Source organism: Dromaius novaehollandiae, chromosome 5, assembly GCF_036370855.1.
Source record: "Dromaius novaehollandiae isolate bDroNov1 chromosome 5, bDroNov1.hap1, whole genome shotgun sequence".
Classification (NCBI taxonomy): Eukaryota; Metazoa; Chordata; class Aves; order Casuariiformes; family Dromaiidae; genus Dromaius; species Dromaius novaehollandiae.
The window spans coordinates 59,072,423-59,090,844 of NC_088102.1; the positions used below are offsets into that span (position 1 = coordinate 59,072,423).

The 18,422-nt window shown below is 38.2% G+C and overlaps 1 long non-coding RNA gene across 2 annotated transcripts in view; it reads right to left on the reverse strand.

Annotated features, from left to right (window-relative positions):
- LOC135328512 (uncharacterized) overlaps positions 1–18,422 on the reverse strand; it is a 112,943-nt gene that overhangs the window by 52,359 nt on the left and 42,162 nt on the right. For both annotated transcript variants that reach the window (XR_010389477.1, XR_010389476.1), the window contains one exon: positions 14,842–14,921. This is a non-coding gene — a long non-coding RNA (uncharacterized LOC135328512). The remainder of the gene's footprint in view (positions 1–14,841; positions 14,922–18,422) is intronic.

Consider the following 18,422-nt stretch of genomic DNA (forward strand, 5'->3'; position numbering starts at 1 on the left):
CCTCCCTCAGGTTGCTCCTTAATAAGCCACATATTGGTAGTTAAGAAGTTGTAATTGTATGTATTGCCTTCACTTTTTCATAACATATTTTAGCAAAAGACAGAATGAAAACAAACACTACATTCTTCCACTCACACCTTCTTTCAATTACAAAAAAACTTATTTTTTGACCTGAACTTCATGAAAGCTGCTCCCAAAGACTGTGAGATAAAACTTCTTGTTGAACAAGAGTTCTTTGATATTTGTCACCTGTGTAGCCTTTCTTTCTTTACGCAATTACTGCTGTTAAGAATAAAATGCATGCTGTGCAGTTCTTTCAGTATAGACCTTTTCTGCCAAAACAGACCTGTGATCCAAAAAAAAAAAAAAAAAAAAAAAAAAAAAAAAAAAATCGAAAAGCTACACAGGGCCATGGATGATACTTCTGTGGCAGTCCAAGATGTTTAAGATCACCCTCCTCTTGTTACAAATGCAAAACAAAGACAATTAAAGCATTAGATGCAATTGCACATATCAGAACTGCATGCTAAAAATATGTCACTTTTAATCATACAATTTAATCATAATCAGGTTACATGGAGCAACCCATCCTTTGGAGTCCCTAAGTTTCCCTCAGAGGGGTATCTGCAACCAGGCTTGTTAGAGCTACCTTCTCCCAGCTTCCCTTCTGCAGTGACACTGTTCTAGCCACGGTGCAGGAGCTATGCAGAACGGCCCCAGCAACCGTCCTCATCTGCCTCGCACTAGAGTGGAGAGACAAGAGAAACAGGAGTTGGAAACAGCCCAACTAACATGTAAGGCAAGGGATAAGAGCTAGACCAAGCAGAGACAGGGACTGAGAGAGTACACAGGATAAATTGCCCAGCGAAGTGAGGAGACTGGCAGGATTTGAGATTGGCAGAAGATATTGGGATCCAAGGAGAAGGCAGATCACCTTGTGAAATTACCTCCATGCATCTCAGGACTCCACAGTGGTGTGGAAGGAGAAGCTATCAGAAAGAAGGTTACCAAGGAGACTTGGATTTCAAGCTAGATAGAAGAATTGAAATATAGATGAAAAGCTCAAAAGCAGAAGTGGGACAGATAAGCAAACATACAGGAATTGGAATAAAGAGATAAACGGGAGGAGAAACAAGTTGGAAAGATGTACCCAGGGAACACCTGAGATGAATGTGTAGGAGTAATCTAGTCATACTTCTCTACAGAACCTGAAGCTGAACAAAACCCTTGGAAATCTCATCAGTTCACAAACCATCCCTGTGAAACCTCCGATCTAAGTATTTCATCCCTATGATGCCAGTTGACAGAGAATAACAACTCATGTGGTTCTACGCTTAAAAAGCACACATCTCTGAAATGATCCTGACATACTCTAACCTTGCTGTTGAATTCAAAACAGAGGGGTTTTGCTCTGTTTGTTCTTTCCAAACTCAAGGAATTTAACACAAATGGTGGTAAAAGATGATTAGAGATGTAAAGCTAAGTGCTAAAACATTCAGAGGTACACAGCAAAGGTTGCATTGTATATCTACATTTGTGTTAGTTTTGTTCTTCTACATTCCTGATAGCACTAGCAAAAACATTAAATAAGATGAATGCAACTGTAATCAATGTAATCAAACATGCTGTGCAGACCTGCACAATGCAGGGAATTCCCTGCCCTGCACAGATTCCTGTATGTCTAAATACCTTTGAGGGTTTCTTCCTTAGTCTTTCTGCTCTTCAATTCAGTTTTTGCAAAACAGAGAGAAGTACTACTTCCTTACATTAGCAGATAATGCAGGACACTCATATTGGATCAAGCATTGAAGACACTGCAAATTAAGAATTTCCACCACACACTTCATAGGGTCAAGGTATTCAAGGTATCTACCTTGAATAGCTGAAATATGTATTATAAACTCATCTTTAGTCTTGGATATATATAAGGATATAAATAAAGAACCACTCCCAGTAATTTGTTGCCTCCTGTTTGTACAGCTCTGTTATCAGAGGGCAGCTATCAAATGTGAACAGACTAACACTGTAGAATTTTCCCTAGTCCTTTTCCTACAAGCAGCAAGGAAAGCACTAGGAGAAAGCCCAACAGCATAAATAGTTTCAATTAGAGTTAAAATTTACAGCTTTCAAGTTGTGATACTATAGGCACATTACAAACTTTAAAAAAGGCTGTCTAATATTAAGGTATATTTTAAGGTGATATCAGGTATTACCTCAAGCTTTTTTTGTTAACATTTTTCAAAATTCTAAAAACATATTGCGACAAACTGTAAACAGCCAGCTACAATTGTCTTGTTCTCAAGTAGCTGAGCTGTTCAGTTCTAGAACCTGCTGGCTTCAAAACTATCAAAGAAAATTAACTCATTGCTTCTGACTTAAACCTTTAAACTTAAACCTTCATGGAGAAATCTCTAACTTCTGCATCAAATTAGTGACCTAGAGTGGCCACTAAGTAGAATTTACTAGTGATTTAGGAGTCAATTTCTACATGATGAACAACTTCTGACATGCTTTGGTCCCTTCCTTTTATAAAGCTTATAATCTAAGACACAAGATATATAATGAGCAAATGTAATGAGTGACAAAGAGTAAGGGAAGAAGTAATAGTATGAGATTTTAGCGTAGCTGAGCTGTGTGCAAAACTGAATAACCCTAGAATTGATTAGTACAACATTTATCTGGAAATAAAGACAGGACTGTTTTAGCCATAAAAAAAGACTACCTTATTCAGTTTCTGTAACTTCTACATCAACCTGAGATGACTAGCATTTAGATAAATTCTAGGAAACAGCAGTCACATAGTCCATATGCAATCTATCCTAACAAGACTGCGGCGTGTGAACTTACTTGCAGTCAAATAGGCAATGTAACATGAAATATTGTGGCAAAAGGAAAATAGGAGTTAGAGCTCTTAGTTTAAAAGTCTAGAATGAAACCTAATTTATCAATAAACTAGACCAGTATCACTTTTTCAGGCTTAGTTAGGTCACATATAGCACTGTCACAACCAATCTGCAGAAAAAAAGATGGCAGGAGAAACCCCTGCTTTTCCATACGTGGCTACATATGGCAGGCTCCAGGCCCTTGCGAGTCAGCAAGTAGGAATTGTTGCTACAAAACGAAAAAGCTGCGCCTTTCCTACCTACCGGTACAGAATAACGTAAGAATGGCCAGACTAGGTCAGACCAGCGGTCCATGTAGCCCAGAATCGATCTCCAGCAAGACCCACTTGCTGGGATTTTTAAAGTTTCTAGAAAACTGACATAGGATTGAACATAGTACACTTCCTTGGGGGCTGGCAGGGAGTCCTAACACATTGCACTTTACTGAACCGCTGTCTTTCTGGAGTAGCTTCTAGTTGCATTCCTCTCTACCCCACAGCACTTGCTACCACGTTGACAGTAGTATATCAGCTCAGTAAACCATGCCCATGGAAAGAGCATGTACTATACTGTTCCACGCTGAGTATCGGTTACACTTAAAATCCTGACTTTGTTCCAGTCTTCTAGGATCCTGATGCAACTGAGTGACTTAGTAAAGCCTTATAAGTGCTCTCAGGGAAAGGAGAGGGGGAAAAAGGCCATAAGACGACACTCGGGGAAGGACGCAAGAGAAGTATATAATATATTGAGATGTGTTCCCCCAGCATCCTGTGATGAGTAGCTCAGGCAGTTTTTGAGAGAACGTCTTTGTAATTAGCACTTAGTATATTCCTCTTCTGTTAATTTCTTTGCTCTGTTCTTGAAAGCTGTGCAAGCTTTCAGAATTCATTTCGTCGTAATGCAAGAAGTTCCGTCGCCTCACTACACTGGCTGAGGAACACAGAAGTAACAACTAAGATTATATTTCTGCTGTGGGCTAATTTCCTCTGGGAGCTGCTTCCATACCTTGACCATCTATCAGCCTTGCTCTCAAACAGGCTTCCTGGTTTGAAAAAAATGCTATCTTATTAATCTTTATTCTGTCTGTAAGGTGTGTTCCTCCTTTTTTTTTGTGCGCATGCTTGTCTTGTGCTTTTATGCTTAACCTGTCAAAGTGTATAAGTCTTTGTATATTCCCCGTTTGGACACAGCTTCACCCTTTTGTAGGAAGCTTTCTTGCTTTTTGTGGTCCCCTATTCTGCTGCTTAGCAATGCCACTTTCTTTCCGGCCTTTTAAAATCCTTTTTGATAAACACTCTAGTTTGGATTCTCTGGTATTGTGTCTTTTAATAGCCCCCATCCTGCCTGCAAGGAATTTACTTTGGTTTCCTTTGGTTTAAAAACAATTCCACAACCTTTTTAATTTTAAATTGATAGCATTTTAATTACTTCTTGTTTCAGATAAGCCTGTCCTTCCTGTGTAGGTTCCTCTACTCCAGAAACTTCCTTAATCCTAAAAAATGTGCACCCCTCCTCCTTGTGCCCTCTCTCTTCCATATGCTCAGCCACATATGGAAACTTAACCTCTCCAGCTCTTTACTTGTGCTGACTTGCAAGCAGAAACAGGGTCTGGAGGCTGCAGAAAAGAGCACCTATTTTTGAGGTAGGACACGTAGTAAAGGCCACCGGATTTGCAGTCCTATCAGGCTGCTGCAAGAAGCAAGAGAAACAGAGACTTAGCATAACGGTGGAGTTGTACACTCAGCAGTTTGAGAGCTTGAGCCAAACCAAAGGAGGGAAAGGGTTATACTGTGGCTGTTATACCAGGCTCTTGGCTCTAACTCTGCTCAGTAGCAGAGCTGTGTCTAGAAAGCACTTGGACATTCCTGCATAAAGAGTTCTAGGTAAGTGCAGTATGCGTCCCTCATTTCAACCTTAAAGTGGTCCATGACTGTACTAGATATCACCATTATATCCCAGACTAACTATTTCTGCACAGCATCAATGTAACTTCAGTGAAGCTGTTAATAAAGCTCTGATACAACCTGGCTTACTCTGCTCCTCTGCAGTGCTTGTTCTGCTAAGTGAAATAAAGCGCTCTATGGACAGACGTAGGAATTGTAGCGTGATGCATTTCTTATTCTCAATGGTCAATACTAAACAACGTGTTTTGCACTTACAGACATCTTCATACCAATTCAAAAAATGCAACGGATGAAATTGCTACTTTGCTGGGCAGAATCAGTGTTCAGGGAAATGCTGTAACATAGGAGCTGACAACTCCAAAAGTGGGACTCATTTTCCTCTAAAATGTGAAGAAATGTGCAAGCCAAGTAATATTGGACCAGTGGCTAAAGGAACATATTTGCTCTAGCTATAGCTCAACTACTTACACAAACTATTTCGTTATTTGTGCTAATTTTCTTCTGTCTTTAGAATTATTTGCAACCAAATTTTAGTCCTGTTCCCACAACTAATCCACAAAAGCCTCTGAAGATTTATATCAAAGCACTGCTAACGATTTTCATTCAACTAAGTATGATACAATTTATGTCTCAAACTACCAGCTGCATTGAAAAATGGGAAACAAAACTTAGATTTGCAAATAGAAAGACTAGTTTAATGCTTATGAGGAACACCCCACACTGAATTGAAGCCCATGCAGTAGCTTAAACAGCAGGGAACACAATAGCAAAGAAGGGTAAAATTAATCCCCAACATTAAGTCATTCTAATGTAAGCATACAAAAATCTTTCATTTGTTTGCAGAACAGTGACTTTCTTATCACATTTATAGAACCAAAGGATTAGTAAAAAATATAGTTATGTAATTCTCAAAAACTATAAGGAGCATACAGTGCTACCAGAAAGATTTAAGGCTATCGGCACTTTCCCACTACCATGCATACAAATTTCAGACAAGTTTATCACCACTGTGTGCTGATTCAACTGTTCCTAAACAAGAAGATAGCCCAAGTTCACCCTGCAGCTTTGAACTGTGCTCTTTTCCCCACATTCCTTTTAAATCTACTTTCCCTAAACGATCATTACACCTTCAAATTCAGCGAAGAAAAGAGCTAGAGAAATAGAATTTCAAAGTCTCATTTATTTAGAGCAAATGTTCTATAAAATCTCTCATGCTACTTTGAATGCAAGAAGAGTGATTGGATTAGAAGGGAGTAATTTCTCCCAACTAAGTCTATGTGACTTTTGATAGAAACTACAGTGACATTTGCTAGGTAGTACTCTCAGCATACAAAACAGAGGAAAGAATAGGGGAAATTCCATTATAGCCTACGCCCACAAAGGAACCTGATACATTCTCCTGCCCACCTGTTTTATTATGGCAGCAAGCAGCTGCGTAGGCAGCATTTGCTTTGTTACTCATCTCCCACTGTATTGTATAGTTTATTTGTTCTGCTGCGATTTCAAGTTCAGCACTTAGGACTGCCAGCAATTGTTACGCCAGTACCACTTCCTACTGAAGTTTTAGTGCTGTCAAACACCAACACATTCTTCACTCATTTATTCTACTTGGTGGTCCGACTGTAACAGCATTATAAAATTGCATTGACTCTCTGCACAGTAGTGCCTTTCCCTCCATCTTCTTATTAGTTTCACAATGAGGCCTTTCTATTATCATTTGACTTGTATTATTTAGTCAAACACAAATCCATTACATGTTCACAGCTAGCCAGAACAGATGCTGAACATACCATTTAGAGTGAAACTCTAAGGATCGATATTCACTGGTTTGAGTTCATTTGTTACAAAAAGTGTACTTGCCAGTATAAACAATGACACTTCTCACTAGAACACTCAACAGGATTAAAGCCTTGATTTTACAGTCAGTGATTTACTTCTTCTGACTTTAATACTGCAAGATTAGGATATGAATGTACTCATGTCTTTCAGTTTTGTTTTTTTAATTAATGTTGGCTTTGTTAGGTATCCTTCATATTGACACGATCCCTATAACCGTTGTTATAATTTTTTTAAAGGAAACATTTGAATTACTGCATTTTCTATGTCACATTCTCCATACATCAGTGTTGCTGCCATGTACTCGATCACTTCTTGCTCATCCGACTCAAGGAAACTCCCACCTTAATATGACAATGCAGAACGGGAACAGACCTCGTGTCTCTGCCTACCTTCGCTATACAACCACATTACGAGGCACTAGTTAGTCCATAACAACTTTTAAGAAAAACAAACAGTGCAAGAAGAATAACTTCTATTGAACCAAACTAAGGAAAGAGATCGGAAGAGAGGCTAACAATTCTGAGCACCTACATCCTGTTAAAACGTCCCGGTTAGGCCCAGAGAAATGGACAGTTCCTCTCTTGCTAAGAAAGCGTGACATTGCTCGAAGTGCTGAATTTTGATGCTTTTAAGCATTAATTTGTAAACTAACATTCAATATATGTTTTTTATTTATCATTGTGAGAAAATATTTATTCTGTATCAGCAAGAAGCAGTAGACCTTGGGCAGGAATCATCTACCAAGCAAAGATTTTACTCCCATTTTAGACACCTTAGTGGCTTAGAAAATATGATCTGGGAGCTACAGGGTCCCATCCTGCTGAAGGTGGCAGCCAGAGAACTGGCAGGCATCTAAAATAGCCTACTTTTAGTGAGACCCAAATCACCATAAATAAGTCATTTCAAAGACTTTTGAGTCTGCTTTACTTCACAATATTTTTTTTGCCTGAATTTTAATTCACAGCTCAGGTAACATGGCTTGTTTTCATGATGTGGGTTAACAGCAGTCTCCATTAACACGGTCTCTTTACAAGCAAAATATAACAATCTACTGCCATCCAATATTACTTATTCATTCTACCTCTATGAATAATGGACATAGCATACCAAATGTTGATGAACTTTAAAATGCTTTATTCTTCTTAAGAGCTTTACAATACACTTAGGATAAGAAAAAAGAGTTCAAAAAAAAAAAAAAAAAGAGTCCTTTAAGCACATATTTCAGTATACCAATGTTAATATTGCCCTTAATTCTTTCTTCTAGCAAGAGAAATCCATAATTAATTACAGTTAACTCACAAAACGTGGTTATACGACAATATATACGTGTTATGCTAAAAAGATATTTAAAAAATGGTGCCTCCTACTCAGCATAACTGTCTCCATTGACTATTCTGCCACATCTGATTGTATTTTTCAGAAAACATCCATGCCTACTGCCATTCCAGACAAAATGCAGCCAACAAAACAAAAGCTAAGCTGGCTATTCCAGACAAAAAGCTATGCAACATGTGAATGATCGCCTTTCAAAAAGCATTGCACTATTGAGCCAAGACAGTACCACAACAGTTTGGACCATTCCTGTAGGATGCACTAATATTACATGAAGATTGCAAATATCTGAAATACAGTTATGCTATATCTGCTCCCATCTGCTTCAACTCAGTAAAACAGAAGAAACCGGTGGTCTTTAAGATTATTACAGATATTCACTAGCAGTAACAATTAAGCCTCAGCAGGGAACTTATGAGGAAGGAGAAGACTGTAAAATTAATTTTGAGGTGCATACAAACTAATCACACAGTTCAAGTATATTCCACCAATACAATGTTGAAGTCATGGCTCTGCAATATCATACTTTTTAAGGAAATGCATGCATCTGATGAAGAGCTTCAATTAAAGATCTTGGCAAGACACCAAGGAAGGGTTAGTCCTTCAAAAGATAGTTTTTCAAAAGCTCAGTCCCAGCCCTAAAATGCCACTGCGGAAGCAGAAGAGACAACCATGCAAAGCTCTTAGCATTTTAGGGAGATTCTGATAATAAATGGGCAAAATTGAGAGGGGATTTTTAAAAAGCCCAAAGAAAATAGACTTTTTTGTGAAAGAGTAGTAGTCACCAGTTTTCAATTTCAAAACCCATTCCACTAAGTTTAGGGACCAGTCTTGAAAAATCAATGAATCTACCAGTGATCCTGTAATCTAATAACAGAACACTCAGCTGCCCGCTAGCAAAATCATACAAGCACTTTCCACCTGGCTCGAGTCCTGCTCCGCATCCACAGCCTGAGATGGGGAGTTAGAAGCAGCACTGTTAGAGGAGCCCCGGTTAATGTCTCTGAACTGCTCTAGATCTTTCTCCAGTTACCCAAGTGAACTGGGTTTCTGGTTGCAATTCAGTAGGAACGTGCTGTCTGCAGAAGGTTTTGTCTCCTTTGTCAGGGGGCTCGGACTGTGTTAAAAACAGTGTTCCTGTATTATAATGGTCTTTCACAGGCAGAACTATGCTGCCTATTACCATTAGAGAAAACATTCATATTGATAGTGACAATAGGCTTCTGTAAATCCAACATTTTAAGGATCACAAAGCCTTACTGAACCACCACCAGAACTCTACAGGATTTTTTTTTTTTTTTTAAGAAAGATAATTTAATTATAGTCTTTATGAGTACAAGAATTGCAATAAACTTATTTCACTTCCAGTCTCTGCTTTGTGTATCATTATTAGCAGGAAAACTATCTTAGGAAGAATTAATTCTTAACTATATTTAAAACAAAACAAAAATTCACAAAGTATTTCTTACTGAAATTCCTAAGAGAATCCTTGAAATGCCTAAATGAAGTCTTCTCCCCATGACCACAATTACCAGATATATAGAAAGAACACATCCGGTGCTATTTCTTGGATTAGAGTGAAGCCTGGCGCATCAACACACAACCCTAGCTCTTTCCACTTGTTCTTTGACAAAGCCCTGCATCTTCCTACTGTTTGCGCCTTTGCACCACATTAATTAACATGGGGGCTGTTTTACATTTCTGAATAAAGCATTTAATGCTTCTGAATTTATACAAACCTTTGGACACCTTTTATCAGATGAGGCTCTACATAAGCAACAGCATTTGTTGCAGGAACAACAATTTCTACAGTCATTTAAATTAATCAGACTGTTAGTACTTTTTATTACACTGCTACAAAAGGGAATCTTTTCCCCATGTAATTTTTACCTCTTAAGGTACAGGCAAATTTAGTTTTAGCTAGATCTCCTAAGGAAATAAGATTTATGCATTGAAACTGCATCACTTTAATGACCTGTAAATCCCTTTGCAAATTTCAGCCAAGTGAGATGAGGGAATAGTGATCCCAAGATATTAAAAATGCTTATAAATTTCATCAAATGTGCAGGGAGAAAGAGATCATTGCAGTCCCCACGGAAGAGAAGAAAGGCTACAGAACAAGCTTATTGTTCAAGAGATGCAAAAATGAGTTTAGTTTTCGGGCCCAAGTTGTAATTGCTAGGGAGCTACGTGAGTTTTGAAAGTTCCTGACAGCCCCGAAAGCTTTTGTCCTCAGACGAGTGCTGAAGGGACGTCATATCTTTTGCCTTTTAGCCAGTGATTAAAATACAGCCCTCATTATTACCTCTAAGTTGCTAGGTATTACCTAAAGCCATTATCTAAAAGCATTCTGGCCGACTACCTGAGAAGTACTTAGGTTTTCAGTTCAGTTCTTAATTGTCAGACCTCAGGTCCAAATTGAACGTGAAATCTCAAAAATTTTCTTGCAAAAGCTAAACACTGCATGAGTGCAAAGATGCATGCAAATGAACTATCATTCGCGCTGATCTCTCCAGCTCAGAATTTTATATGCTTTATCAAGAGAATTTTCAGCACACTGTTGGGATCTTAAGCTGCTTCCACCATGTGCTCTCTGGGCAAGAGGGATATTTTTGTCTCTAGAGCTCCTTATCCAACCACATCCACAAGCACAAAACATGTTTCAATTCTGTTTAAGATGACGACTCACCCACTGCATCTTTGCAGATAGCCCTAGCAGACCGCGCAAGTAACAGACTGGGTAACACTGACATTTGTCAAAATTTCATTATGAGGAGCAAAAGACATGCTTAATTCAATGAGGCATCAGGGATCTATCCAATTCCAGTCACCCCCAGAAAAAATGCCAACATGTTTCACTAACAGCTGGATATGCTCTTTACTGGTAATTTCTTTGCTACCTTTAAAAAAAATAATCCAACTGAAGCAACAGATTTTCTCCAAATTTCTCTGAGTGAACAATTTTCTGTCACAGAATAAGGACAGAAATCCCTCCCATGTATCCCCTCGCACAAAAAAACCCACAAGCACAAATACACCCTCACATATATACATATACTATCAACATAATCACAGAGTGGGGAAAATGAAGCCAACCTTCATCAAAACTGATGGTAGCAGCTTCTTAAATTTACTCTAAATTAGACTGCATGCTGATTCATGCATGATTACTAGAGATGATATATAACTCCCATTAGCCTCTCAGGATTTAGGCATTTGAATCTAGATCTGATGCTTCTAATTCTGATACCTGCTACCAAACCCTCTCTGCTGTAGACAGCAGCCCTAAGCTGCATGGTTCTTTTTCACAGAAGAAAAGATTTACCCAGACTGAAATCTCTCTGGAAGCTGAATTCATTAACATCCTTATTTAGTTTTTCAAAGTATCATTTCAATTTAACCCGCTAAAGAACTAACTTCAGAGAAAACACTTCTAGCTACAAGCGTATTTAGACCTATAAGGATCATTCTTTTCATAAGCGTCCCATGGAATATCTTATATTCTAATACAGACTAAAATTGTATTACCACTCAAGAGATTGAAGTACAGTGCCTTCTCACTCAGTTCAAAACTCCCTTCTAGACTTATCAGGATCAATACTCAGAAGACCAATAAAATTCAGAATCATCTGTTGACTTTTACTAATTACCAAAGAGCACTAGTAGTACTCATGAAATCTGCTGTTCATCTGCCCATTTTTAATCGCAGTATATTCAATCCAGCATTTAGCAGAGACATCTCTGCCACAAAGTGTAACCAGAGGTACATTTGCCCAAGTTGTGTAGCTTAAGTAGTCTAGTGTAGCAATACAGAAAGAGTGAGGCATTAACTTCAAATAATTAGGACCTTTGCCTGTACAAGCACTACTTCTGTAACTAGCCAATATTTAATTTAAAACTTACAGATCATTTCTGAACTAGGACTACAAATGAGAAAATACAAATATATTTAATGGGTTAACATTTAATACAAATTAACTGATTAAATTTAAAGAAATTCCATAATTTGTATAGAAAAGAAATACTAAATAACATAGAAATATTGACCAGCAATGAGAAGTCAGTGGCTTAATATGGAAAAATAAAAGAGCATTGTACCTGAAGCCAGGAAGATTTACTGAGGGTTATTCACAATACAAAGACAAAATGGATTCCTAAAAACATCCCTTTAAATTAGCCACTGTATTTTGCTCCCTCTCTCTCTATTGCATCACAATTAACCTAGGAAACATTAGCGGTTTTCTAAGTCTGGATGGCTGCTTTTTGTACCTCTGTGTACCTATATATTTCTTACTATTGACAATACGTCCAACCAGTAATGTTCAGGGGAAGAAAAACTATATTTAGAAGATAAAAAGAACAAACTGACAAGGGAAAAAAACTGCAGCTACAAGGACCTTATAAAAATGCATGCAATGTGCAACAGAAGAGGTAATCCCTGCTGCAGCTATAAACAATACAGCATCCAGCAAAGGGCTTACAGGAAAGGATAAGCAAAGAGGTCACTAGATCAAGAAAGCACACAGACTGAATTCCAAGCTATTATTTTTACACTTCTCTCTTTAAAGAAAAGCATAAAACACTTGTACGCACCACAGTATGGTTTTATACAGTTTATTCCTTTATCTTTAAGAATATATTTTATTTATCTGGTTTCCTACCTGCTCATTTTGATACCTAACATTGTACCATCCTCATTTAGATTCCTTCTCTCTGTTTTCAGGTGATTTCTTTCAATATCCTTCATTTCATTTCTATTTTAAATTCTCTTCATTTTCACCTTATTATCACCTCTCTGTATTTACCCTTCTCCCAGATGCCTACCTTATCTTCTTTATCATGGAATTTAGCTTTTCATCCTTAAATATACTCATTTGCTCTACACTCTAGTTCCTTTTTGCTTTCTATGATGCAGCCTGACCCTTTTATCAGCTATCTCATCACATCTCTGTCTGTCTTCCCTCTCTAAAATGAGTCCTGAGAGACTTTGCAGACTTTCCATTCTGAAAACACACCAAAAGAGCTGAAGTAGAGATCCTGTAAAGATCATCACTGCCTGGAGGAAAGAAATGTATTAAAGCTCTTGACATCTAAAGAGATCCTGTTCAAGGCTCTTCTCCATGAGCACGTGCGTGCGGGTGGCTGGAGTTAGGTACCTCCAGTGCAGCTGCCTTTCATGTTCTTTTGGGGCATCCCAGGGCTTTAAAGATCCTTTGCAACCTGACAAAACTCAGTACTAAACAATAAAAAATGAATAATTAACCTATCATAGCACAAAAGAGAATCAGAGGCAGCTATAAGAATGAGGAAAAACTTACAGAAACTGAAGGCTGGCCTAACAGTCCTTAAAAATCAAAATGTGTGAACATACAAAAGCCTGCCAGCTAACTGGATCTGAAGACTTTCATAAATTAACAGGAGGATATAGTTTCAGTACATGATCATGTGAAGTGTGTTTTTGGCTATCAATAATAAAGCCAAAATTTAATAATAAGTCTCAGAAGTATCTTTAAATACAGTATTTAACCAGGATTGCAGTGTTTCAAATACATCCAAAGAGAATCTTACCTTTTTACTATTGTAAAAGCATCTACAGCAGCAAAAAGCTCCTCTAGTGACTTCAGATATATGTTAAATTGTAAGTTTACAGACGCAGACTAATATTTTCAGCAAATACATTAAATATCTAACAAATAAGCACTGCTATTTTGAGTAGACATTTTTCGACATTGTAAAAAACAAACAAATGAAAAAACACTAATCCTTGAAGTAACAGAGGGGGAAAAAAAAAATCACAGTTAAGCTGTAGCTGTTTGTGATGGTTTTAAATATCCCTACTTACAGGCTAAACCTTTTGTTTGTTTGTTTTGTTTTTCAGGTCATGGCACAAAATAGCTAAGCAGTAAACCCTCTGGCCATTCACTGTATTACCTATGTGCAACAGCAACCTTTAGAAAAAGCCACTTGCACTAAGTACCAAGATAATGCTTCCTCCAGGACTTGAAATCCTATTTGGCTATTTTATACTTGAAAGTGGACCCATCTTGAGCACTGTGAACCCTTGCCACAAAATTAGACACCGTGATTATGTTTCATAAAACCAAATAACCTAGAAATATAATAAAAAGTTCACCTTGACACTACACCACCTGACGTGATAGGAGAGAATATGGATCCTTCAGTTTGCCCTAAAGCCACAGCGTGCAAAGGGACTCTTTTTTCATCTCCTACCAAGGCAAAGGGATGAGATAGAGGATTTTACCAGTTTATCCCTGCCCTTAGCTTTACGTCATGCACTCTGGTACATCAGAAAGAAAGAACACAGTTCCTGAGAGAGATGTAATGCCACTTACAGAAACACATTATGTCTTCCCAGAAAGCAACAGAAGAAGCACAAATTTTTTATGAGGTTCACACGCACATGCGCCTCTTCTTCACAGTATTAATAAACAGTCTTGAAATGAGTTACCAGTAGAAATGCTTTCTCTCATCCACTTGTCATGACAAACAGTTACCCATACATTACTTATTACTTTATCCTAAAATATCATCCTTAGTCTCTTCATCCTTCAAAGACTGCGATGTTACACAGACCTTTCACATGAAATCACAATGGAATCAGGAAAATGAAAATATTAACGTAATAAACGTTTCGACATTAAATATTGACAGCTGACATTATGCTCCTTGCTATAAAAATAATAAATGAGAAAATGCAAGGACTTAGTAATATATGCTAAGTATTTACTTTAAACAAACATGTTAAAATCAAGTGTTTCAGAAAAAGAAAACATGTTAAAAATTAAACTCCAAGATAATATAATTAGCAGTATTTCAGAAGATGGATTCAAAATCTTACCAAGAAAAAAAAACACAAGGCTTACTTGAGGAGCTGTCACAGCAAGTTCTGTCCTCAGAATCCACACCGTGATTCCAATCAGGCAGCACTGTGTTTTTAAAGATCCTGTGAATTGAGAGAAATGTTTTACCTCAAATGCACTTTCAAAAAGATAAAAATAGTTCACGCTATAAGACTGACTATCTTTGACTCATGAATAAATCATCAACAACAATCCCAAGGGGTCAAGTCTCATACACTAACCAGTAAGTTACAACTGCTTGCTGATCAATTAAGATCACATGCCCATTTTCCTACTGATTAACTTAAATGGTACAGTGAAGTGCTGGGGAAGAGAATGGTGTAGAATAATCCAAAGAAAAACATTTTTATATCCAAAATACCAGTTTCCAAGGATTTTTCTTCTTTTAATTTATTTACTTTTAAAAGTGATCTACATACTGTAGCTATTTTTCTACAAAAAATTGTCACTGACATTTTTTCAATAATCTTTTTATTGCATGACATATTATGATGATTTGCTTGTTATATTTGGCCCAAACTAAATAAAGTTTTACTTTCAACTCCCTGTTCTTATGACTTTGAGATCACTATATACCTTAGTTCTGACAGACATCTTAAATATCCATTTTTCCCTACAGATTAAGCAATTAAGTTCTTTAGCCTCTATCTAAAGTTTATTAGGCAATACAACAAATTATCTTGTGGGACAACAATTTTCTTACTGAGGCAATTTCCCCATTGCACAAAAAATGCTCTTCACTTTCAGTTGGGATTCATGGTTACAGCTAAGTCAGCTGGATTTTTCAATTCTCTCAAAATAGCTTATTAATTGTGGATAATATTGCACCCTCCAAACGCATGCAGCCTGTTCCTGCTCACATTATCAGATATGATATAGCAGGGAGGGCTGCGAAAGTTTCACGTAAAGCTTTCTAATCACTGTACTATCTGCTGAAAACTAACAAAGATTCTTTCAGCTAGAGGAGTAGAACCTGTTGCGACCACAAAAACTTAAACAACACTAGACAATAGCAAAGTGACAACAATAAAAAGTTACATATGTTCTTGCAAGGTTGACAACACAACACCTGAGGCAGTAGTAATAAACAGAGAGTCAAATTAGACTTACTGCCTTATCTTCTATGCTACCACCCAATTTCCATACACACAAAATCTGAGAAGTAGTTTCTAGTTATGAACTGCTCAGGATGTCAATCATTCTGCTGTCAACAGCCCACTCCCTAACACATGACAGTATTTTCCGATAGGTCACCTTCACTAATAGCCATTCAAATGCTGCCTTGACACCTTCTTTTTTAATATTCACTCTTAAATACAAGTAAAGCTCCTGACTGGGGACCACTACCTCCTTGTGTTCAGCACAGTATTTGCTAACAGTGAAAAACAGGACTCTACCAAAAACCTTTATAGTGTAGATTTAAGATGAGGCCTGCCAGAAAATAGACAAAACACTGCAAGGCAATGCCAATACAACTATCAGTTTAATCAAATCATTAGCAAGACAGTCGTGAAAGGAACAGTGTGTTTTATCACTGCATTCACAGTGATGAAATTACTATCTTGTCCCATCATCTTTTTAAGGCAAGCTGTCATTCTACAACCCAAGTAATTAGAAAAGGTCTCAACTCAGCCCAGTGTACGCTCTCAACGTGCCAGCGTACCAGCTGCGGTGGCACATGGACTGGCACCAACACCTTGGCCACACAGCCAGTGGAAGGGGCACAGTAACTCTGGGGGACTTGTTATTCCTCATGTACTAGAAATGAGGGACCAAAAACATGCAAATAGAGAAGAGCACACAATGCTACCTCCTGCCAGGGCACGTGATGGGATACAGTCTAACCTTCTCCCCTAGCATCACCTCTGCTTCTGCAGCTAGCAGTGCCCGCCGCTCTTTTCCCTCTCTGAGAACAGGTGTCACATTTGTGCACGCAGCCCACGCACTGGCAGACCTCAGCGCACACCTCAGTTCAAACCAGGAGGTTGAATTCTCTGATTTTTAAGTTCCTCCAAATACAGGTAAATTTTTAAGAGACAGTGAACTGTCCTAGGAACCTGACAAATGACAGAAGGCACATCTCCTGTAGAGATATGTCCAAAAATACTATTTTCATGACTATTATAAGCAGTTAATAAACAGCTCACTTAAGGTGCAGTATTAAAAAAAAACACCACCACCAAAGAGCAAATATGAAACTAGGCAAATTACAGGCAGAAGCTACTAACCAATATAGAAACTGTTGAGTCTATTTGTCATGCTAAATTGCGTCCTTAAGTGAAGGGAAACCTACTACAGGGTCAGCAGAGAGGAGCTCTGAAACCAGATGTCTCAGCATCATAAGTGGGATTTTTTCCAAGTGGCAGCAGGACACAGTAGTTTTCCACTTGTTACTACTTGCTGTCCATTGTTGCCCTTAAATGGTCTTATTTTATCCAATTTTTTTTTTTTTTAATTTTGTGCTGTAACTCTAAATTATAGGAAATGCCCATAAGAGACCTACAATCGGGGCCTTCAAACCCAGCAAAACTCAAGCAATTGTAACTCAAGGGAGGTCACAGGAGAATTTATCATCTATGAGAAAATTTTCAGGATTAGACTCAGATGTTTTATAAGATATGTTTAGTTACACAGTGTAGCCACAAGAGGGAAGCTTAACCCACTTGACAATTTTCTTTAAACCAGTTTATCCAAGTCCAAAACAGAGTCTAACAAACTAGGTTCTTCAATTTACAGTAAATTCTCAGATTCAAGACTTCACCTTTAAAATATTAGTTTCAATCGGCTACAAAACTTATAGTATAAAGGCAGTTGAAGAGAGACAAAATAAGACCTAGCCTTCAATTAAAAGTAAGCTGCAGGACCATGAAAATTAAGACACCAAAGCAAAAGAAGAGTCCTTTCTTGAAAAACTCTTACCAGAACCAAACCGACAAAGAGACAATTTAAGGCATTCAAAGCAAGCTGTGCAGCCAGGGAAGGACCTGGCTGAGCCACCATTATTTAACCAAGAACAGAGCAAGTGCCCTTTGCTTGAGCGAGCAGAGCCGGGGTGGGAGTGAGAAGGAGCCAAGCAGCTTCTGTTTGTAAGCCCAATGGCTACTCAAGAAGCCAGATGTAAGACAGAGTATTTCATGTGTGAGCTATGGTGCAAACACGGGGCTCCCAGAGACAAAGTTCCTCATGTTGAAGCTGGCGGAGGAAGTGGCAGAGTAACAGGCAGACTGTTGATCACCTTCTCTAAACAGCCGGCAGCAGCTCTGCTGAGGAAGGTTCACAGCAGAGAATACTCTGGCAACACCACAGAGCAAACCCCTCTTGCCTACTCTCATGGCAAAAGGGCTCATTGCTGTGCTGGCAAGTGACACTTGGGGAGGATGCTGGCCCCTGGAAAACAAGCAGGTGGCCCCCAGCACCAGAGAGATACCCCTGGAAACAGGGATGCTTGCCGAAAGGAAAAAGCAGGTCTGACTATCAGACAAGCAGATAGCTGTGTTTGTAATTCTCGAAAGGACTGCGTATTGAGTTGACTTAGATACTTCCACTGTCTTCCTTCTTTATAATTTTCTCAAAATATAGACAGG